At 42.0% G+C, this 24,813-nt stretch overlaps 1 protein-coding gene across 2 annotated transcripts in view; it reads right to left on the bottom strand.

Moving 5' to 3' along the window:
- The window catches only part of SLC25A21 (solute carrier family 25 member 21), a 480,905-nt gene that overhangs the window by 58,981 nt on the left and 397,111 nt on the right, over positions 1-24,813 (bottom strand). The window lies entirely within an intron of this gene.

Raw genomic sequence — 24,813 nt, 5'->3', positions numbered from 1 at the left:
TATACTTATGCATACACACCTATACATATATACAAGCATGTATATAGATCCACGTACACAGACATGACCCAGACACGATCCATATTAATAGTCTGAATGACTTGCATATTTTTAACTGAATAGAGTATGCATTTATACACACGATTACCATATTTAATCCAGGTTATAAATTGCTTGACAATGGCCACTCCTGTTTTTTATCACCACCCTCTGGCATTTAGCATTACTTTGATGTTACCTGTCAGTAAATCAATATGATATAGTGGGCAGGAGTGTGGGCTTTGGAGCCACACTCTCTGGGTTTGAATTCTGGCTCAGCCATATGTTAGCTGTTTATCCAGCATGAAAAACCATTGACACAAAAGGTGAGCAAATTAATTCCAAAGCAGTACTGCCAGAATAGAGATTTTTTTTTTTTTTTTTTTAATGTCAGCTCTCTCTACAAGTGCTTAAGAAAATGAGTTGGTAGGTTGTTGTAATAAGTAGACCGATTTAACAGCTTGACCTAGCAGGGCATTGTGTGACCACAGCTGGAGCGGAAAGCCTCAGAATTCAGAGATGTCCTTCACAAATAGAACCTTACTTAAGTGTGTAACGCAGAACCTTAGGAATTCACGCCCTGTTGTGGAATTCTACCACAATCAATTTATATATGTTTGAGGCCCAAGATTTTGTGTACTAAATGCACTGAGCCAGCTACTCCCGAAGTGTAAGTCACATTTAGAAATTCATTAACTCGGGGCGCCTGGGTGGCTCAGTCGTCATTAACTCATTATGGCTGCCAGTTATTATGGTAGGCTCCAAAATTAATTTCTTGAGGTGCCCCCTAGTGGTATTGGAGTTAAATGCAACTCAACAATTATCTAAACCCTGAAGAACAAAGCCTTGGACCAGAACATTTTATAGGTTACAAATTATAATGTGATTTAACAGACCTTCATTTCACTACATTAGGTTCCAAAAGAATAGTATTATAACACCTTGGAATTCTAATGGAATTGAGAGTCCTGAGAGAAACTTTAGAAACAAAAATAGCAATCATTGTGCTAAATGCTTTACACTTATTATACTATTCAATTTTTACATGAAATAGATCCCACTCTTTCCACTTCATAGGCAAAACAAGTGAGACTTAGAGACGTTAGCAATTTTCCCACTAGTCAAACAGCTGGAGGAGTTGGGATAAGAACACAAGTCTACTTGGCTCCCAAACCCCTGCTCTTGAGCATTATGCTTGATTCTGTGTTCTCAGGTTGAGTCAGTGTCAAATCCATTGGGAAATGTCACTCCACCTCTGCTCTTGTGCTCCTTCTGTGACTGTGTCTCCAGTGCTCAGTCCCCAGTCTCTGCCTAGTTGGCTAAAATGCTGGGTTTTCAATGGAGGAATAACTGAGCCAAGGTTTGTAGGCTCCTTTGTCATCCACAGTCCCTTACACAAGTTTTTTTTTTGAAGATTTTATTTATTTATTTGACAGAGAGAGAGATAGTGAGAGCAGGAACACAAGCAGGGGGAGTGGGAGAGGGAGAAGCACAGGCTTCCTGCTGAGCAGGGAGCCCGATGCAGGGCTCCATCCCAGGACCCTGGGATCATGACCTGAGCCGAAGGCAGATGCTTAACGACTGAGCCACCCAGGCGCCCCTTACACCAGTTTTTTAAGTGCCTGGATTCTCACATAACTTATTAAATACAAGTTAAATGGTTAGTCACCAAGCTTTCTGGATGCAATAATTAAAAGTCCATATGTACTTTATGGACTCATGCATGTGCACAGTCTTCCAGATAGCTTTGAAAAAATTTTCCTTCATATCACATTATCACCAGTGAGTTAAGGGTTAACTATTTTCCGAACCCCTGCAGTCAATGTCCTAGGAAACTACAAGTTGGATAAGGTACATAGAACTCAAGGCATTTAAAAAACAATGCAGAATATAATCCTAGGACTTAGTTTCTGGACCTTCTCTACCTCTTCCCGGTGATGTCATCCAGTCCTACTAATGTAATTATCCTCTTTATGTAGACAACTGTCATACATCTCCAGTTCTTCCAGTCACCGACTCAACATCTCCACTTGGATAGGTATGTGGGATGTCAAAATTAGGATGTTCAAAATGAATTCCCGATTCTTCCTCCAAAAACTTGCTCTACCCACAACATTCTCCAGATCGGTTAATAGCAACTCCATCTTTCCAGTCACTCAGGCCAGAAACTTGGAAAGCATATACTTGAGTTCTTGCTTTTTCTTACTCATCTCTATTCTTCTGGTCCAAGCCCTGATCAGATCTCACTTGTGACACGCTCTTAACTAGTTTCCTTATACTCTATTCTCCAAACAGTGACGGAATAATCCTATTAAAATAAAAGGTAGACAGTATCACTCCTCTGGTCCCAAACTTCCGGTGTCCTCCCATGTCCCTCAGAGCAAAACCCAAGTCCCTTCAAAGGCCTCAGGCCATGTGCTTCTCCCATGCTGCATGATACATTCCACATCATCCTTGGTTCACTCCCCTCCAACCCTACTAACCTGCTTGTTCCTGGGACCGGGCACACTCCCATCCCAGGACCTGTGCACTTGCTGCCTCTTGTCTGGGATCCTTTCTCCCACATATCCCCAATGGCTCACTACTCATCTCCTTAAATTCCGTACCAAATTACCTTCTTGGTGAGGCTTGACCTTACTTCTCTTCTATTTAGAATTTCAACACCCTTCCTTGAGTACTACCTATCCTTTCTGCCTGATTTCTTTTCCTTTATAGAAATTATCCCCTTCAAATGTGCTTTATGGTTTATCTACTTGTTTTATTTATTCTCTGTTGCTCTCACTAAGATGCAAGCTTTATGAGGAAAGGGCAGGGGCTTTTGTTTATTTTATTTGTTGATGTATCCCCAGGGCTAAATACAGGACCCGGTGACATATAATAGGGTGCTCAGCAAATATTTGTTGAACAAAAGAACAAATGCTTTGTATTCCCACTGACTCAGTCTGGCAGTGTTGTGAATAGAAACTTGAAGCTGGCATTTTGAACTATTCCAAGATCAATCTTTTTCACTTTCCTACCAAATGTCAATTCTTCCTGGTTTCTTTGGAATCACCTAGACTTCACCAAAATGGCTATTAATGAGGAAAGTTTTGGATACTTGATCCAGCAAACATGAGCAGACTTCAGGAAATGGCAATAGAAGAAACCTAGGCTTCGTGTGAGTTATTATCCCTCATCAGCGACCAAGTCAGGGCTGCAAACTTCATTTTTACCCACCCAATAGGCTACATCTCCTCTGCACGCTGTCAGCCTAACTCTAGGGTTCACACCCTTGAGGCCATGTGCTCAGGGAAGTAGAACTCTCTCCAACCCTGGCACGATTGATTTAATCACCTGGTCTTATTCTCCTAGCTTGTTACTGTATGAGATGTGAGCATGCAACCGAATTCGAAACAATGAAACTTGAGGGGAATTTTGAGAGAGGTTTTTTTTCCCTTCCTGAAAGAAAGGATCCTTGTGCCTTACCTCCAGAGATTTGGATTTGGTGGGTCTGAGTGCATGTTCAATAATTTGTATTTTTAATACTACCCCTAATTCTGATATAGAAGGTCCAGGAACTACACATTGGAAAATTAAAAAAAAAACTTGCTTCTCAGGTTAATGACCTACGGCTGCTCTTACCTAGATGTCTATCTGTTCGGAATCAGGCCAGAGTACTCAGTACTATTTGAGGGTAATTCCTCTAGAAACTTTATGAAATTGTCCTCGCTTTCTTCCATTTTCTAGTCTAGAGTGTACTTGCTTTTTTCAGTGAAAAACTGCTAATTGCAAGTGTGCTCCATGCCTCTTGGCCATCTCTCTGGCCTTTGAGACCCGGAAGCTACAGATATTCTTACCATCAGTCACTACTGAATAGAATACCAGACTGCACACGCCCAACACCTGCCGGGAGCTTTGCTCCTCTGAGGGCTCCTTCTTGGTTTCCTCTCTGGCTTAGTTAGAACAACACAGAGATACACCAAAGACAGGTGATTAGCTTGCCCACATCTTTTCAAATTAAGATTTCATTCCACCCTCTGTCTATGAAGACTAGCAGAAATTGTGGTGGGCAGAAAGCACGTTTTCACAGTTTAATTTTTTTTTAAGATTTTATTTTATTTATTTGAGAGGGAGAGAGCATGAGAGGGGGGAGGGTCAGAGGGAGAAGCAGACTCCCCGCTGAGCAGGGAGCCCGATGTGGGACTTGATCCCAATCCCGGGACTCCAGATCATGACCTGAGCTGAAGGCGGACACTTAACCAACTGAGCCACCCAGGCGCCCCACATTTTCCCTGTTTAAATACTAGAATGAAATTTAAATGAGGGCACTTTTCTTTCATTCTGCTAACAGTAGTACACTTTTCGGAACAGGTACAACAGGAAGCAGCCCTTGCTGTAAAGCTAGCAGGACCACACCTAAGGCTGTTGGAGCTGCACAATGTAGGAAAACACTTCCCTTATGCTTTATGGAATGAACCAACAAAGAACTCAGGCGCCTCTGAGGTTCTGGCAGGTGACTGAGTTTTAGAGAAGCAACACTGCATGGGGAGGGTGGCTACAGAGTTAGCGTCTCAATTGATTACTTGTTTGAAGAAAAAAGACCTATGAATTACGTACTCATTACCCACTCGTCATTTATTCTTCCCACCAAAGCCACCATCTGGGGCTCTGTCCTGAGGAGCTTCCAGTCTCTCACATACAATCTCTAGTTTTAGTTACCAATGACTTTAGTTACCACTTCCAGGACCATTCACTTATTTATCAGCAAGCATTTCTTGAGCACCTACTATATGCCTGGTACTAATTATCAACAGTACATATAATTTGGTCACTAAAATAGCAAACATGTTACAATTTTGTCAATTATCAAGTCTATATGCTAGAATGATCCAGCCACAATGTTTTATTAATTTGCATAGTTTGTCCATGAGGCACTAAAGGCATAAGTATATTTTTCCCTCATTTTCCAAGGAATGCTAAGTAATGGAAAGGTTACATTTACTTATTATCTTAGGCAAAATAATTGAGTGCCTGAAAATTAATTTCAATTCTATATTTGGACTTTGAATTTTTCTCTCAAGTAAATTCATCCATCCATCCATTCATTCATTCATTCAACAAATAACTGAGTATCTGCTATGTGCCAGTCATGGCTCTCTGGGTTAGAGATAAGTCGTGAACAGGTTAGACATATTTCCCATAATCACAGAGCCTACCTCCTGTTTGGGGAGCCAGACAATGAGCAGGCAACAAACAAGTGAATAAAATGATGTCAGATCAATATCACTGATCATTAGGGAAATGCAAATAAAAAATGATGAGATACCACTTCACACTTATTAGGATGGTTTTATTTATTTATTTATTTATTTGAGAGAGAGAGAGCGTGAGCAGGGGGAGGAGCAGAGGGAGAGGGACAAGCGAGGTTGGATGTGGGGATGGATCCCACAACCCTGAGGTCATGACCTGAGCCAAGGTCAGATGCTTAACCGACTGCACCACCCACATGCCCCAACATGGGTAAATCTTGAAGACATTATTGTGCTAAGTGAATTAAGCCAGAAACAAAAGGACAAATATCACATGATTCTACTTCTATGAGGTACTTAGAGTAGTCAAATTCATAGCGACAGAAAGTAGGAGGGGTTGTGGGAGGAGGGAATGAGGAGTTAGTATTTAATGGATATGGAGTTTCAGTTTTGCAACTGAAAAGAGTTCTGGAGATGGATGGTGGTGATTGTTGCACAACAATGTGAATGTACTTAATGCCACTGTACTTAAACAAGGCTAAAGTGGTGAATTTTATGTTGTGTCCATTTTGCCACAATAAAAAAAAGTTACGCCAAAGAGTGAGAAGGCAATGAGGAAAATTAAGCAGGAGGGTAACTGGTTGCTGTGAGGGATGGGAGGAGGCTACTAATTCTGATTGGATCTCCAGGGAAGGCCTCATTGGAAAGATACTTGCTGAGCTGAGGACTTGTATTTAGAAGAGGAAATCTATTGGAAAGGGAGAGAGAATTGAGAAATGGAGAGCTTTAGGAAAAAAATTACAGCAATGGAGAATCCAAGGCAGCAGTTTCTAAGCTTTTGCTTTGTTCTTCACATAAGGAGGATGGAGAAACCATGATTTCCAAGGTAGTCTCTTGGGATGTTCTAAAAACTGATTATAAAATTAGTTCATGCTCTTCAGACTCATTCTTCTTCCCGTAGGGAACTGAATGCATAGTAGCTGCTTACTGTACTGAAGATTTAAAACCAAGTCATTTGTTAAGACCAACCAGAAGCAAAGCCAATATTAAATATAGAATTATAGGACCACAACATCTTTGGACTAGGAAGGACCCTTTAGGGCCCTTAGTCCTCTCTTCTGAAGCTTGATTTCTCTTTATAATGTCCCTGCTATGGTATCACCTGGCTTCTGATCAGGCGCTAGATGCCAGGACCCCACATTGTTTCTAAGTGCCCCTCTGACCTGGATAACTTTGCTGCTGAAGAGAGAGACCCTCCTGTCTTGAGCCCAGTTCTGTTTTCAGGTGACTTTCATTTGGTTCTGCTCACTAGGTGTGATGGTTAATTTTATGGGTTAACTTGACTGGGCTACAAATTTGGTCAAACGTTATTCTGGGTGTTTCTGTGAGGATGTTTTTGGATGATATTAACATTTAAATCAGAATACCATGTAAAGCAGATTATCCTCCATAATGTTGGTAGGCGCTATCCAATCAGCTGCAGGCCTGAGCTGAACAAAATGCTGACCCTCCCCAAATAGAAGAGAATTCTTCTGTCTGATGGCCTTTGAACTGGAGCATCAGCTCTTCATTGTTCCAGACTTTGGACTTGAAGTGGGACAGTAGCTCTGCAGATTTTGGATTTGCCAGCCTCCATAATCTCATGAGCTAATTCTTTATGATTTACGTATATACATATGTATGTACATATGTATGTGTATAACCTATCGGTTCTGTTTCTCTGGATGACCCGGACTAATACACCAGGAAATACAGAATAAGTCTAATTCCAGTCCCCTTAAGGAATTGCAAAATATTTGAAAATGGTCATTGAGCACCCTGATGCCCCTCTTCTATAAGTTAAACCCTCAGCTCTTCATAGGACAGGGCCTCAGACCTCTCATCCTTTGACCCTGGAGTCCTTGGACCAAAATCCACACTTAGAATGGGCTGATCTGGGCACAGCAGAGCAAGACCATTGCCTCCATGTTCTGAATGTTATATTTCTATTCATGTGGCTGAAGACCAATTTAGCTTTGTTTCATTCATGCTGTTCTGTTATGTCTATGTGTAACACACACGCACATATCCACAACCTGCTGCTGTAAACCTACCCCTCTTCTACTTCTTTAAGGCTATGACAGGGCGAAAGGGGATGGGTAGGAGTAAATATGTTCCAAGTACATGAAAGGGGAGGGAAGTAAGATTTAACGAGGGTTGCTTAACATATATAATCTTATTTCATCTTTATTTACAGATGTGGAAACAAAGACTCTTGGAGCCTATGTAACTTATCATATCAACATAGTTAAGAAGTAATTGGGATGGGACTGAAGCCCAGTTGCCTCTGATCTTGAAGCCTGTGGTCTGTCCACCGCCCCACACCACACAGCATACACACAGCATTTAAAATAATTTCCAGAGTAATATAAAGTGAGAGAGAGATGGCGTCCAAGAGGAAAATAAGGGAGAAAACTATTACTACAAAGAAAAATCAAATTTGATATCAAAGGTATTATTAATTCACCTCCTTGTTCTTTTTATACCTTCCTACAGAATTCAAGAATTCTCACAGAAAAAATTTTCAGCAGCGATAACAGAATACATGGCAAAGAAGGAATAAGTACATGTTTTTCAGGTGTGCTAAGGAGTGAGGAAATGGAATTAAAAAAAAAAACCCAATAATACACACTCAATAATCATGACTGTTAAAGTACGTTTAGTCTTAACCCTTGGCAACTGTGGTCCAAACCATACTCCCACTTATATTAAATAATAATGAAAGGGGAAAAATCTGCTATCTGACCACATTTGAGAAAAAGCGGCCACCAAAGACTTTTCCTCCAGCCATAGGTATAGATAGATGTTCCCTATTCATTGAAGAAAGCAAGTGTGATACGTAAGAAAAATTTATAGTTACCGCCCACCATGAAAGACAATATGGTATTCAGAAAGTGGACATTTTGCACATAGAACAATCCCATGAACCACCCATGTGTGCACACACATAAGCACACTCACACACATGGTGGTTTTTCCCCTCCATCTCTGTTAGTGCCCTGTGGTGGTGTCACTGATCCCTACAAGACTCGTACTCTCATGGGGCTTGGCAACATATCTGTCCTACAGATCCACCACTTGATGTTCCTGGTGATGAGCCCGGAGCTGTCCCTCCCCTGCTTGAGGCTGAGTGGATTCTGTGTAGAGGCCTGGCATTTCTACCAAGACTGCAAACGAGAGCCTGGGATTTGGGGCTGAAAGTGGATTTCCTGCACAGCTGAGCCAAGTGCTTCCAACCACCCAGCCAGATGTTTCTCTATATGGTCCTGGCAGTCATAGCTTGGGATAGAGCCAGAATTTGGCCTGATTTCTATACTGAAAAGCTTGATGGAATGCTGGGGTGGTGCCATCCCATAATAAAAGAGGTGGTCTCTCAGATTGGCACACCACTCCCATTTGCCTTGGGAGTCCCTCCAAAGGGAAGAGGTGCTTGAGTAAAAGTGGGTGTGTCCACCCAGTCCTTGCCAGGGCTGGGGTGGAGGAGGGGAGGGTACAGGCTGAGGGAAGGTGGATGGAGAAGAAAGGTTCTGAGCGATTGGAAGCTTGTGCCAGATGGAGCTGGAAGACGGTGCTCTGTTGCTTCCCTCTGCACATGTGTGGCCACCAGGGGATTGCCTGGCTATGCACACTGCTTCACATCTGTCAGCTAAATCAAAGTTGCATAATTGAAGATGCAAAGCGAGAAACATTACGTGGTTCACAAGGCTCCCCAGAGGATTTTGGGTCTGTAATCCAGTGAGGAGATTTTAATGAGACATGAGCCTAGCACTCTCATCTGTGGGAGATGATCTTACTCCAGCTGTGTTTAAGGATGTGGAAAACTTTTTTTTTGCAGAATATGAGGAGTCTTTCTCAACTGGTCACTGCCTGCCCATTTCTCTTGGCACCCTTTGGCCTTCCTCCCAAAGAAATGCTTCCTTTTGAAGCTTGGGCTATTCTCAGCATGAGGAAGGCACAGAAGATGCTGTGACTGAGGCTTTAGGACAAATGAGTCAAGGAAGGATGTGCTAGATAAAACCATTAACGTGGTATCATTTCTTACAACCAAATTTAAACATTTTTAAATATTTAATCATAAAAGTAACACATATCCAAAGTAAACATTCAAACAATACATAAGGATGGAAAGTGTGACGTAAAAGTGTAAATAGAATTCTTTGTGTCCCTAGAACAGTGCTTCTCAAATGTTCTGTGATAAAGGAATAATTTTTCCTTATGTTCAATCCTCACAAACCAATACTTTTGTAAAATACCATAAAAATTAATTATCAGAACAATTACAAAAAAGGACCCAAAGGCATGCAGAATACTAACCCATTTAAAAAAAAAATTAAGTTCAAGGATGCCTGAGTGGCTCAGTCGGTTAAGCATCTGTCTTCAGCTCAGGTCATCATCCTGAGGTCCTGGGATAGAGCCCAAGGTCATTGGGCTTCCTGCTTAGCGGGGAGTCTGCTTCTCCCTCTGCCTGCCACGCCCCCTGCTTGTGCTCTCTCTCTCTTTCTGACAAAGAAATAAATAAAATCTTAAAAAAAAATTAAAAAAATTTATTTCAACAGATCACAGACTTGGATGTAGTGGTAATATCAAATTGCTATAACTTTTCTAAACACTCTCAATTTCTGTACTCACTGTGGCCCACACTTTGATCATTCATTTTCTTCTGGAGATTTTTCAAAAATTTCCATACATATCAAACATATGAACATACAGATGATTTTTTTTAAACATAAGAGTAATTGTATTATACGTATTGGTCTATAACTTGCCTTTTGACTTAATATATTTTGACATCTTTCATATTAGCCCTTAAAAATCTACATCATGCTTTTTTGGTGGCTGCCTGCCTTTCCATAGTATGAACGTACTACATTTTTAAAAAAACCGGTCTCAACATTTATGGGTATGCAGATGGTTCCTAGATCTTGCTTATAGTCAAAATTTGATGGCATGACCTCTATAAATGGACTGTTATTAACTCTATATGTCTTTTTAAAAAATCAACATTTTAATTAATTTTTTTTGAGAGAGAGCGTGAGTGCGCGTGCGTTGTGTGGGGGAGAGGGGCAGAGGGAGAGAGAAATTCTTAAGCAGGCTCCATGCCCAGTGTGGAGCCCGACATGGGGCTCAATCTCACGATCCTGAGATCATGACCTGAGCTGAAATCGAGTTGGACGCTTAACTGACTGAACCACCCAGGCGCCCCAATTCTATATGCCTTTTGATGCCAAAGTCACCCCTAGCACTTGTTAGAATTTCTGTTTAGTGAGCAAAAGCAAAATATTTGGCAGTCCAAAGGTTCTTTGCCTTCTAACTGGCTTGTTGACCATTCTGAGAGTGGTTGGTGGTGAAATGATTGGGCTAAGCTCTGTCACCATGCACAGTATAAGGCACACCCTCCTCCGGAGGACAGGGCTGGATATCCACGGCAAGGTGGTTAGGATGGATCCTTTAACGACAGGCTTTGCCTTTTTCATTTAGTAGCAGAAAGGTGAATGTGCAACAATGGATGCAGGCTGCCTTGCGGCGGGGGGGTCCCACACACCACAGGCATTCTGCAGCGAACTCTTATCTTGCTGACTCAGACCTTCCCAAAGAGCTTGCATGAAGGAAAGGTCAGCCTGGTTGCTAACCTCAGCTCGGTGCCCAATTCCTCTTTTACAGTATTTTTGCTGGAGCAGGAAATTTGGGGCTCTACATGATTACCTGTGTGATTTTTCACATTTCTGTTAGGGCCTCCAGTGGCCCTTTGTGGAAGCAGTTAGCTTTGTATGTGTAAACTACACTCCCAGTCAGGCAGGTCTAGTCAGGATGAACCTGAGCAATTGGCCCCAGCAGACTCGCTCCAGGCACAGGGCATGACCCAGGAGAGGAGTGGAGTGTTTCTGATGTTTATATTTCAGATGTCTCCAAAGCAGCCAATTATGTCAGGTCCCTGGGCATGTATGGAGATACTGGAGAGGATTTTGGGTGGAAAGCAAAATGCTCAAGCAGAAACACAAGTTTTCCTGTCTCCTGGGTTAGCCAGGCCAAGAGAAAAGAGGAGGTTTGTACTATGAAGTTCATCGCCTTGGGTTTGGTTAGCCCAGATGGAGGGAAACTGGCAATAACTCCCCTCTGCATTTTCAGTTGAGAAGAGAAGTAATCTCAGCCACCCCAAAGGCTTATAAAGGACCTCAAGTTCTCTTGCATAAGGATGAGGCATATACTGACAGGCAGTGAGGAAACCAATTCTTTGGTCTTGCTAGAACTTCAAGCGGTCCTGAAGAGAGCGGCCCTGAGTAGAAGCATCTAGGCTAACAATCAAGGTGGGGCTACATGGAGAACGGACGAGCTTCATCGAAGGCTGATTCAGCTTTGCTTCTGGGCATTATCCGTGTGAGGGAAGCTCAGCAGAGGTCTGGCAGACGACCCAGACATGAGTGGGCGTTTTCGTTATTCATCTCACGCTCGGACTGGGCTCTGAGACGGCACCCTGAGCTGCAGGCCTGGTCTGCACGGGGAGAGGACTCAGGGCTCAGGATCTCACCAGTGACCTGCTGGCCCCTGACCTGCAGCTCCTGCGGACTTTTTAAAACACCCACCAAGAGCTCTTTGAGAGGAAACCTGCCCCAGCAGGCCTGCCTTACACATCCCTTCAGATGTTTTCTTTTTCTCCTGAATATGCTTTCCTGAGTGGGCATCCTTCCTACTGTCGGCCTCTTCTGTGCGAAAGCAAAGTTGCCATCTAAATTCAGGAGAGGTATTCTTATATGTGGATCTAGTTTCCTTCTCAGAAAACCAGGAGACCCTTTCCCAGTAAACATCTTCTCCATTTCAAAGTTCTCAGAGGGACATTTTGTTGTGCTGACATGGAAATGCTTCTGTCTTCGAACTCCCTGATTTTACAAACTCTCTGCAGACAGGCTCTAAATGTTTTGTGTCGCAGAGACAATGGCTGGGTTACAAGTGGGCCCTCACAGCCCTCAGCTCCGTCCCGGCTGCTTGGCCTGAAATGACCTCCTTTATGTCCTACCTTGGAGACAACCACGCCCCCAGAGGGGAAAGACCAGGATCACAAAATAGTTCAGTTAATACGGGCAGAAAAAGGTGGCCCACTTCCCCCCTCACAGCACACAGCTCTCATCTCCAGATGATGACTAAAGCAGTTACAAAAGTAAACTGCTAAGTCCCTGGGCAATTTTTTCCGCACACCATCTGAGTAAACGATTCAGTGTGCATCTTTCCGCGCATGTGGTCTCTCTGGGCGAGTGAGGAGCGAACCCGGCTGCTCGAGGGCAGCTAGCTTATCGACGACTTGTGGGCGCTGGAACTCCGGGGGCAGGGAGGGCTGCCTCCCCTGGGGTGGAGCGTTTGCCCTGCTTTGTTCTGCATCATCACAGGCCGTGGCAAAGCCAACCCACATCACACTTTACCAGGCGTGGCTACGCACTTACTCTGTACTGCCCTGCTGATTGTATCATCTTAGGCAGGCAAGGAAAAGCTGGGTCCCTACCAGCCAAGCCCTCTCAAACTTAGTGGGAGTGAACAATGAGACACAAAACAAAGTGCCATTCCCTGCCTGTCACAGGGAAGGGACGGCCAGCCACACACGGGCACACCCAGAGTGTGTCTAATCGCCCAAGATTTTTCCGTGCTGAAGGGAATGGCTTAGTCAGAGATGTCCGAGAGCAAGAATGCTCTCTCACACTTAACTTTTGCAAATGTGTTCACCTCCCTCATTCATTTCTATCCCTACTGATGACATGGAATGCCAGCCAGTGTGTTCGGGAGGATACCCTTCAGGAAATGCTCCTTCAGGAGAAATGTTCCTTTAGGAGAATGTTCCTTCCCAGAGAGAGAGGAAAGCAGGGAGGGAGAAATGTTGATCACAAGAGAAGAGAAAAGAAGGAAGGGAAGGAGGGATGAGGAAAGAAAGGAAAAGAAAAAGAAAAAGGGTATTGAGTGGTTTCTGCCTCATTATTATTTTTCCTTCTTGCCAAAGTTGTTTGGCAGATTCTTAGAGATGGCAGAGCCTGTTCCTTGAAAACCAACTGGTTGTCTAGACCAGGCTTAAAGGCATCTCTTTAATTACAGCCACAGAGATGTTCTTCTTCCCTTTCATCTCAGGCCTTGTGGGGCTCAGCTCTGGCCCTCGCCATTATCTCCTGAAAGGTTATACGTGCCACATCACCATTCAGTTTGTGCATCCACACGGAAGCCTTGAAGCATTTTTCCCTTGCTTAGGTTGGCACGGCCAGCCCACGGGGGTGTGACTTTGCTACTCTCTCGTCCATTTTCTGTCTTCCCTTTTGAGCGCGTATCACATTAGTGTCCTGTTCTGTGCCAGATACGTCCCTCACCGTAGCCTTCACTTCAGACAGCTTCCTTGAAGGCGCCGTAACTATGCTCCTCTCTCGCAAAAGATGCAAACCAGGAAAATGTCTGCTACTCTTTTATAGAGTTGGCTCATTTCAAAGCTGACGCAGTCAAGGTGCAGAGCCTCCTAAAGAGCATTTTTAAAAGATTTGTAACAATTACTGAAAGTCAGTTAATCTGCACAAATTTTCATGGAGGATCATGAACTGAGTTTTGTATATAAAGTAACAAACCAGTAGTCTTAACTGACTTGTCAGAGGCCACACAGCAAGTTGGGAAAAAGCCAATTTAAGAGCTCAGTTTGTGAATCACTAGTCTGGTCTCCTGACGTTAGGATATATTTGCATAGAAACAACTTAAAAATTAACATGGGATTGGTCTGGATAATAACAAGATGATATATAACAATGAGAACTATTAAGACATTTAGAAAAGTTTGATCGAATTATCAAATCAGTTACACAGATATGTAAATTGATGCACAATAGATTGAGTGACTTCAAAACATAGTTAACTCCTGTTATTAGGTCTAGTTATTCACCTTGTATGGGTAGTATTTGAGGTCAGTTTTATTTTTGTTCTTTTTTCCTTCCTGCTGCCAGACTTCTGTTTATATTATTGCTTAAGAGTGGGCTATAGACAAGAAAGGAGAAAATGTATAGCTCAAATCTCATTTTTATCGAGACCAATCTTTCAAAATACACAGAGTCATGAGGGATTATAGGTAGATTTCAATTAGTTATATTTGCATATGTAAGAAGGTACCATGCGGCAATAAACTTAGTGAAGACAATCTTACCAGTCCTAGTTAGATTTCTTACAGACCTGAGGTGCTCTCTCCTCTAGTGGTCGTATGGAATAGATCTGTCATGTATTCAGAAGACTTTAATCTCAACACAGCAAAAATGATCACATTAATACCAATCCATATTGGGGTGCTTATTACATATCCCTTACTGAGTTAGTTATTTTATACACATTATTTCATCTAATTCTCATGATAATCCTGAGGTAGATTTTCTTAATTCCATTTTTTCACATGAGGAAACTGAGCTCAGTACAGAGCCAGCAGTGGGGAGAGGCAGGTCTGGGTCATAGGACTGCCTTTCACTGAGATGCTCCCCTGGCCGGGCCCTCAATGGAAACTGCGTCTGGTTCTTGGGAAAGGCAGCTGTGAGATTTATTCAAAGTCACACAGATAGCAAGAATTTGAAACTAAGTGCATAACCAGATTCATGGGGGTATTCATAAAGTTGAGACTTCCCTGAATATTGCAAATTCATTTGAATTTGAAAACATAAACTGTAATCGATTGTATATCATGTAATGTGGTTATCAAGCATTTAAATCTGGAATTGAATCCTAGTTCAAATCCAGGCTCTACCACTTAGTAGCTGTGTAACCCTGTGCATGGATCTCTCTAAGCTTTAGTTTCTTCATCTGTAAAATGGGATGTTATGATGCTCTCTTTGAGTGTATGGAGATTGAGATAATGTTTGTAAAGAGCTTACATCTGTGTCTGGTGCACAGTAAGCCCTCAATGAATGTTAGTATTATTGCATCTCTGTAGCACAAAGTAGAAGTGAAGAATATGTCATTGAATTAATCCAACATACTTACTCAGACAATTTAGCAAACATAGGCCCATTACTGAAATTATATAGACCCTGGTAGTTATGTGGATGCATGAGCTTATGACTCCTGTAAGAAGGTAAACATCATGTCATGACTATCTCTCTTTAGTTTAAAGAGCCTGCATTAAACCATGCAAAGCAAAGAGATTAGGTCTCAGAATTTCAAAAAGTAACACCGTAATTTTATAAAACAAGTGAAACATGCTAATTAAGTTATATTTAATGTAGACTTCCAAACACCCAATAAAAAATTGATACACTGATTCTGGGATGGGACTGAATAGTACCACAGTGGCCCAGATTAAGGTTTTTCTCTGGAAAGATTTAGGACAGAGAGAACACTCATTTATTTGCTCATTCGTTCATTCTCTCTTGTTCATGGGACAAATATTTATGGAGTGTTGCTAAGCTGTGCTTGGGTGGTGCTGGAGATACTGGGGCGAATCACACAAGCTCTGCCCTGTCCTTATGGAGCTTATAGTCCATGGGGGAGAGAGGATATTATACTAGTAGAAAATAACTAATGAATAGAAAGGTGATGAATGCTTTCAACAAGAACTATGTGTCTTTTAGTCACTCCACCACTGGAGGTGAGACCAGGAAGAACCTTGAGCTGGAGAAGAAATGCTTGCTGGACTGCCTCAGGTATTTGGGTGGGGATGTTGGGCTTGACACAGATGTTCACTGCTGGGGTGGGGTCTCTGTTGGATTTGAAGTGGTGCTCACATAGGAGCCAGACACATTCAGGCACAAGGAGAAGACCAGAAAAAGCAGTCCTATCAAATCCATTACCACAGACACTGTGTAGCCTCCCAGGACAAAATGCATCCCAAGGGAAGAGCCATGTAGGCACCTTCCTTTGTTCTAATAACAATGCCTCAGCCCTGGGTCAGAGTGCTGTCTCTCATTGAGATTGCTCCTCCGGCCATAGAAACTGGGTCTGAGTCCTGGGGACTCCTACTAAAAACAGACTCAATGGAGAAAAAAAAATAAGTCCAAGAGGAGTGGTTTTCATATATAATCTCCATGAGACATTAAAGCTCAAGCCGCTTCTGATTGGAGACCAAGATAACGTAACGAAAGGGATTTTAAACTTACACTGTAACACATATATATACATATATATGCTGGCGCAAGACTCAGCATGGCTTTGTTGGACCTGGAGTTCCAAAAATTCAGGCACTGACCCCAGAGGAAGCACTTACCAACAGGGTGGCTGTGAACATAAACAGCTTTTACAGTAATGGGAGAAGCGCTCTTAAGTGTTGTTTGGATGGCAGGGCCCCTAACAGGGTCTGTGACAAGGCTCCCCATGTGGCTTCGCATGTTGCGGGAGCCCTTCTGCTCAGGGTACCTGAACCCGGAGGAAGAACATGGTGGACCACAAATTAACTAGCCATCTTGCTCTTGAGCCCATGTGAGACCCTTTGTATAGACTTCTGGATCTAGTTGAACAGGTAACTCTGTGTTCCTTCTCTTTAAATCTGAATGGGCTCTATAACTACTTTGACCACTAGAATATGGTAGAAGTGGCACTGGGCCAGTTTTTGGGCCCAGGCCTTAGGCAACAGGAAGCTTCCACTTTCTGTATTTTTTTAAAGGTTTTATTCATTTACTTGACAGAGAGAGAGAGAGCACAAGCAGGGGGAGCAGCAGAGGGAGAGGGAGAAGCAGGTTCCCCACTGAGCAAGGAACCCGATGTGGGACTCCATCCCAGGACCCTGGGATCATGACCTGAGTTGAAAGGCAGACGCTTAACCGACTGAGTCAGTCAGGCGCCCCTCCACTTCCTGTATTTTGAAATGCTTGCTCTTGGTGCCCTGAGCTGTCCCATAAGAGGTCTGATTATCTTGAGGCCACCATTTTCTGAGAGGCCCAGGCTCTATGAAGAGGCTTTGAGGATGAAACCCTCCTATGTGGAGAGAGCTAAATGCTAAGGAGCCCTGAGTCACCAAACGTGTGTGAAGAGACCACCTTGGAAATGATCATCTAGCTCCAGCTACCTTACCTGACCATATGGAGCAGAAAGGAAGCAACAGGCCAAGCCCTTCCCAAATTCCTGGCCCAAAAAAGGGTGAATGAAATATCATGGTTGTTTCAAGCCCCAGTGTTTTGGGGTAGTTTGTTACACAGCAGAAGATGACTAGGACTAGAGGTCTTAAGGAAAAAAGTCCCCGTGATTTAGCAGATGGGTGCCCCAGAGTGGAAGCTAACACCATATACCATTGTTTACTGTTTTGCTTCCAGTCAGTGGTAGCCTGGGAAAACCAAGATTATACTAGAAAAGATGAAAAAGTAAAAAAGAAGAGGAAAAAGGTTATACAGTGCACCATTTTGGTTTTCCTGCTGTGGTTTTGTTTTCTGGCTCCTCCTGTGTATCCTTTTCCTCTGTTACTCACCAGACATATGTGTTCAAAAACATCTGTCCTCAGACTTTCCCTTCTTTCACTTGGACATTATGTACTGTCTTCAACTTCAACTACTACTCTGTACAGATGGCAACGCATGATACTCTAGCCCCAAAGTCTACCTTGGGCCACAGGTTCTTACTCTCAAATGTCTGCTTGATACCTCTTGGAACCGGAAACTCAGCATGTCCAAAATCAAACTCAGTTTCTCCACCCATCTGCCCAACTTCTGTTAATGGCCATCAGCTTTGGAGTCCCTTAAATTACTAACTCATTCCCTTTGGGAATATCTATTTTTATATGCTCCTCCCATTTCCCTAGTTGTAGCCTTGATTTCTACAACAGCCTATCATTGGTTTGTCCACCTCTTCCCATCTTTCCCAACTATGATCTAAGCCAGTGTTTTTCCTACTGTGGGCTGCAAACAATCAGTGAGTTGTGAAAATCAATTATAATCAGGCTATCTAAAAAAAACCAGAAATAGAATAAAGTATGAGCCTTTGCATACAGAAAAAATATTAACTAGTACAAATTTTATTTCAATTAGAAATGTATATTTTAAATATGTATGTACCAAGTTGCAATGAAAAATATATTTCTTACTGTTGGTTGTGATCAAAGAAAGTTGGCAAAATAATGATCTGAGTTGTACATTCCTGTCCGACTAATGTTCCCAAAGTATAATTCTGTCATATTGCTGTCTTGCTCAAATGTCTCTGATGGCTAACTATTGCAACCAAAGGAAGTGCCCACTCTCATTCTGGGTTGCATGATGTTCTTGAGTTGGCCTAATTTCCTTTCTAGTTTATTCTCCCACTATGTTTTTAAAGATTTTATTTATTAGAGAGAGAGAGTGAGACAGAGAGTGCACAAGCGGAATGAGGTAGGGGCAGAGGGAGAGGGAGAAGCAGACTCCCCACTGAACACGGAGGCTGATGCGGTCCCCCATCCCAGGACCCTGGGATCATGACCTGAGCCAAAGGCAGACGTTTAACTGACTGAACCACCCAGGCACCCCTATCTCTCACTATTTTTGTCCCAAGCTCCTAACTGGGGTGGGCTGCTGTCTATTCTCTGAACAATTCCCATGCTTTCTGTCCTCTGGGGCTTTGCTTATGTTGTTCCCTTTGCCTGTCCTGTTCTTCCAACCTCCACATACTGACTCCATTTCACTGCTCAAGAGGCACTGTGGCATGGTGGAAAGGGTCAGGCCTTGGAGTCCCACCAACCAAAAATCAACTCTAGGCTCTGTCACTTACTCCCTTGACAAGTTATTTCTTTATCTTGACAGAATTTCTGTATCTCTAAGAAGGGACCTATTGGCATGAGGATTATCTGAGGCAAGGCACGTGATGCATTCAGCCCAATGTGTGCCACCCAGTCAGTATCTCTGAACAGGAGCCAATGTCTCTAACATGCCAATACTGTGTGATGACATTTCTGTTTATAACGATGTAGCTACCACTTACATTATAAGTATAAACAATTATGGCCTGATACCAGGCATGCTGGAGATGCTCAAGTGTTAGTTCTTTCTTCTGTCTTAGTCTAAGCTTTCTAATTTTGTTCTATTTTATTATTCAGTGATTCCTATGCTTGTTAATTTTTTAGTGGACTTGATATTCCCAGGTTAGGGATTTTAAATTGAATCTGTCTGATCGCTCCCATAGTGCTTCGTAATATAACTTTGATATAGGAAGTGATTTTAAAAAATGGAATGGAGTTCAAGGCGGAAATGCTGCCACACTGTATTCCAATCAGAGAAAAGTTCCACATCTGTGGGCCCCGAAGATACCTACCAAGAGAAAATCCTGACTTCTTATTTTGATTTTGTTCTGCATTCACAGAATGGTTGCATGTATATCACTTAAGGTCTGTGTCCACACGTACCTCCTCTTAGAGTGGAAAATAGATTGTGGTACAGAGATTTGCCTTAGAGAGAGGCTATGAAGATCAAGTCCATAAATTCTGTGCAGTACCCGGGCAAAATCAGCATAAAAGTAAGAAGTGAGAATTTGAAATGAGTTATTTTCAGGGAGAAAGGAGGCGTCAAATCTTGAAAAGTTGGAGTGAGTCAAATACACCAAAGATCAAATGTATAAATCCCAGGACTACACTTACTCACTTCTTGTAGTGAATGCTCTTTTCCTCCTAATCCATTATGCTAATACATATGCCACATTTTATGAGGCCAAGGTGAAAACTAATCAGGCTCTATTGTAACTAAGCCTGTTTAGCTGACACATGACACCCAAAAGGATTTCTAGCCCAGCAAATCAAGCCCACTGGTATCTGCTGGGAGGTGATGAATAATGAGGTAATCACAGAGGATTGTCTCACCAGGGCACTTTGTGAGGTGGTGGCAAAACAGGCTTCAGCTCTGAGGTTTTAACCCTTTTCTACTGGACATCTGGTGCTGAAAATGCTGCTGTGACGAGGCTGTTGTAACCCTGACCCACATCTAGGCCAACTCCTGTGGCACCGTTTCACTGACTTTTGGAGCGTGGCAAAGCGTGTAGCTGCCTGCAGATCCCTTACTCTAAGAATGTTTAGGATTCCAACGGGCTCTTCACACTTCTGCGGCCTGGGGGCATCGCCCACTGCAATAACCTTTGTTTACTGGCTTTGTACATTCGCCTTGGGCTTTGGAGAACCAGCAAGCAGGAGAGATGTACCCAGTATCAATGTTAGTGTCGAGATGAGCAAGGAGAGGGGCCCCTGTGTCACTTTCTATTAGTACCGACAGCCTTAAAGCACAAACAGAAAGCCCAAATCAGTAAACTGATGGTGACTTGGGCTTAAATACGAATGAATTCATTTTTGATACTACATCTGTGATCCATGTGGCTAGAACAAAAGCACACAAGTTGCTTGAAAGTTGCTTTCAGACAGACCTGGGTCCCAATCTCTCCAGATTCTGTGACAGGGGGAAGGTTACTCGACTGCTCTAAATCTCAGCTTCCATGTTTGGAACATGAGACAGCCATAGAAGTTGGAATTTAGGGTTGTTTAGAAGATGAGTAATGCACGCACAAGGCTAGCACAATGCCTGGCTAAGTACCCGCAAATGATAGTTACTATTAAAGGTGATAAAAATCCACCCGCTGGATTGTCTCTATGGTATCCTTCCTTTACAAAGCAATATGATGTCACTTGATGCGACATCACTTGGTGTAGTTGCAGCTGAAGAGACAGGGAACATAGATGATAGGGCGTTACTAAAAGGTCTGCAGTTACACGGATTTATTTGGAAATGCAATAGTGGGGCTTCTCTCTAGATAACACAATTCAAGTTTCCTTGTCTTGGTTTTCTCTCTTGGTTCCTTTTAGCATTTCTGTCATATTTCCAACAATTAAAAATTCTTCCTCCCTCTGGGAATTGTCAGGGTAGGCACATGCTTCTCCCTCTCCTTTCGACAGTCTCACGAGTGGAAGAGCTTGTTTTTTAAGGAACCTTCTTTCTTTTCCCTTTTTTCAAACCATTTTGTTGAGGTATGACTGACATGCAGACAGCTGTACATGTTTGATGTATATGACTTGGTGAGTTTGGAAATAAGTACATACCTGTGAAACCATCATCACAATCTATCTCTTAAATATATCCATCACTTCAAAAGTTTCCTCTTGCCTTCTTCATTTATTATTATTATTATTGTTATTGTTATTATTATTATTTTGAAGGAGTTTTCAATAGCCCTTCAAAAATTATTGCTTTTAAAATGGTATCTGTTTTGAAGGTCATTCCCAATTTAGGAATTTTTCACCTATCAACACTGGAAAAGGATGTTAAAATAAAATACTAGTGATCACAAAACAGAGCTAGATTTGTAAAAATCCCAGGGAGAGTCTACTCTCATCGTATTATTTCTATATTATCCAAATGTTTAACAAGGATGGCAATTTATCTTTGGATGGCCTATGTTTACATATTTCTTCTCCCAAGGGTATATTAGGGTTTTAACTTTCTTAGTTGCTTAAAATTCTTTTTAAAATATGTAGACCCATGTTTTTGCTATAAAGATAGAATTCATGACAAGGAAACCAAAGACATCTCTCAGAATATGAAACCTCAAGTGGCACTGAAATACTTAAATTGTTGTGTCATTTCTATTTTTATATTTCTGTAACTAAGATTTCTTACTTTTATATTTCTGGGATGACCATTGTTTTCTACCTTATTTGGTGTCATCCTCACAGGACCTGGCATGGGGTCTTGTTTGAAGAAGGACAATCTACATTTCCTGTCAGGTCAGAGACTTTGGCGTCTTCAAAGTCGGTGGCCACGTGCCTTCAGAGAGCTTGTCCAGAATCCATCCCTGTCTAAGTCAAGGGGCTCCAGTCTAGACAGAGCTTGTCTCTAAGACTGGGACCTGAAGGACTGCCCTCTTGGTTTATATCCATTTCAGAAAGCATTACACTATGTATACACAGCATGTGCTTTGATTATTTATGATTTCTGGTGATTTCTAGAAAATGTTAGGCATCATGCTCTTGGTGAGGCATATAATCCCCTATTATAACTGTTTCTACCAGGAAATCAGATTTGACTTACGTCTTTCTTACTTATGTAACCTTTACTGGGAATGTAGGTAGATTTGGAGGCTGCCTGTATTTCATTTTGCCATATGTAATTATGTTATATGTATAATCAGTCTTAAAAATGTGTTGGATATATTCTGTTACTCTTGTAACCCTCTTGACTTTTTGCATATCTGTTTTATTTAGATAGTGTTTAACTTATACTCTGATGTCCACCTTATGCTCTCATGTAATTCTAGTCTACTTCTCTTCTTTATCAAGGAAGTCTAAATTTAAAGGCCCTTTCTGGGGATCAGGTCTAAGGTGCTGCATTCTGACTCCACAGCACGGTAACCGATATGTCAACATTCCACTGTGATAAACCACAGGTGAAGATGCAGGTTTTCAAGAATAATCTCTTGTGAGCTCAAGTTTTGTTATCTGACAAATATGGCTCTCTGACAGCCCATCTGGTCTTCAGCCTAACTGCTATATTTAAATTTTTAATAGGCTTTAAAAATTATTGCCTAATGTTTCTCTTAATTTATAAATCTCAGCATTCTTTAAGTATTGTGTGAGTCTTATAAAAGCAGAAGTACTAAAACTAAAAGAAAAGATACAAAATAAATCACTGATTCAATCTTATTTTTGCAGTTGTCATTTTTGGATGATAGCCAAGAATGGATTTTTTTGATGCAGCTTATGAATGCAGAGTACAACTCCCTCCATTGTTATCAGAACAAAGATCACTTGCTTTGAATGACTCCATATATGTAAACACAGCTGGTCCAATAGCTTGAGTGGCAATGAAACACACTGCCACAGAAGAGCTGGTTTCAGGTGTGACCCGAGGACTCAGATGCACTTGTGCAAAAAGCCTGGAGGCCACACTCTGTCTCTTTCTGATAGAGGGCAGTAACTTGTGCTCTCTAGAGAAGTTTCTCCCTTGCTGAACTTAGAACCTGCCAACTAGACATAGCCTCTCAGAGTTCCCAGATATGCAAAATTTCAAACAATTTGGGGGGATTTACAGAAAGTTGCCAACTTCTAGTCTTACCAAGCAAGAAACATCAGACAAAAAATTCCTATCAGCTACTCTCTCCATCATTTTATTAAAAAGGACATTTTAACGTAAAAAATTAATAAGGAACATCCCTTTAAATTGAACACACTTAAGCTTTATAAAAACTGCTGCCTTCTTATTTTACGGTGTATCAGAGAAGGCTTTGTTACACACAGCGTGGTGTTAGGGCCCCCTGGCCTCAGCCCCATCTGCTAAGTGCTGAGTACTGATACCCAGAGATCTGAGCTCACTGGCAGCATCAGGTGGAGCACCTTTTTCCTCAGGGCCAAACGATGGAAGAGCTTGCCAAACCCTAAGATTTCACATTCTCAGAATGTGCCACTTCAAGGCCACAGCTTGGCCACAAGGGACTGCTCACAGGTGGCATGGGCTGCTTCAGGAGCAAGTCAAGCCACGGAGAGCCTTCGTAAGAGGACAGAACTCTTGTAGCCTGGCACTTAGTCACCATATTTCAACAGCATTAGAATCAAAGCAAAAGAGATCTTGTCGTATTTTAAAATCTCATCCAAACCCTCTAAACTACATGTTTAGAAATCCTTGATATTTATAAGAGATAAATCCTGAGATATTAAAAATCTCCAAATATGTGAATATGGAGATACTTGCAAAGGGTCCTCACTTTTTAAATAATTAGGTTGGTTTTTCTTCCCCCCTTGAGACGTGGATTTCCAAAACATATTATCTTCCCAAACCAAGCAAATGTTTTTGAAAGATTTATTCATTTTATTTTTCATATGAGGACTATTTTTTCTTTTTCACAGAAACCAAGTTTTCCATCACTCTAAGAATTACTTCCTAGGTCAGGAGTAGGAAACAAAAACATCTGATTGGAGAGGGATGTTGAGTGGCTGACTAGGTTAACCCACTAGCTCCTCAATCGCTCCCTAACGCTAGCTTCAAAGTACATGTGATTCAAATTTGAACCTCAGCAAAACTGCCAATTAACACATCACAAACCTTCATGGTCGATTGCAAATATTCAAAACCTAGAGTGTTAAATCTGTGAATACCACGGGTCTCCTGCATAGTTCTCTGGCAGTTCAGTGTTATATAATTTAGGGTGAGAAAACCACGCTGCTGTTGGGAATGGGAACAATCACTAACTACATCTTCTTTTGTTGCAATTCTAAAGCACAATAAAATAAAAGCAAAGTCCATTTTTAAAAATGAACATACCAATCGCCTACATCAATTTCTCTTGTTTTCACTATGCCCTGGCATGCAGTCAATGGATATTATGAATTAAGAAATTGGGAGATCGCTGAACATTGTTCAGGAGAAAAAGCTGGCTAAAGGTCTCTTTATTGTTGAACTACTATGCTAAAGAAAAATATCTCACATTTACCAGCATTCTTGAGGATTTGATGTTCTTTCAAAATAAACTTAAAATACTTTGCCTGGTTGGATGCATGATGACAGATTTTGAGAGGAAAAAAAAAAAATCACCTACCAGCCACTGGGTGGCTAAACAACAATGTGGAATGTTTGTGCCTTCTCAGCTGTGAGTG

Source organism: Leptonychotes weddellii, chromosome 9 (genome assembly GCF_054177405.1).
Source record: "Leptonychotes weddellii isolate Sample4059 chromosome 9, ASM5417740v2, whole genome shotgun sequence".
In the NCBI taxonomy this organism is placed as follows: Eukaryota; Metazoa; Chordata; class Mammalia; order Carnivora; family Phocidae; genus Leptonychotes; species Leptonychotes weddellii.
The sequence above is the reverse complement of the archived record's forward strand: the minus strand, read 5'-3'. Positions and strand labels throughout refer to the sequence as shown.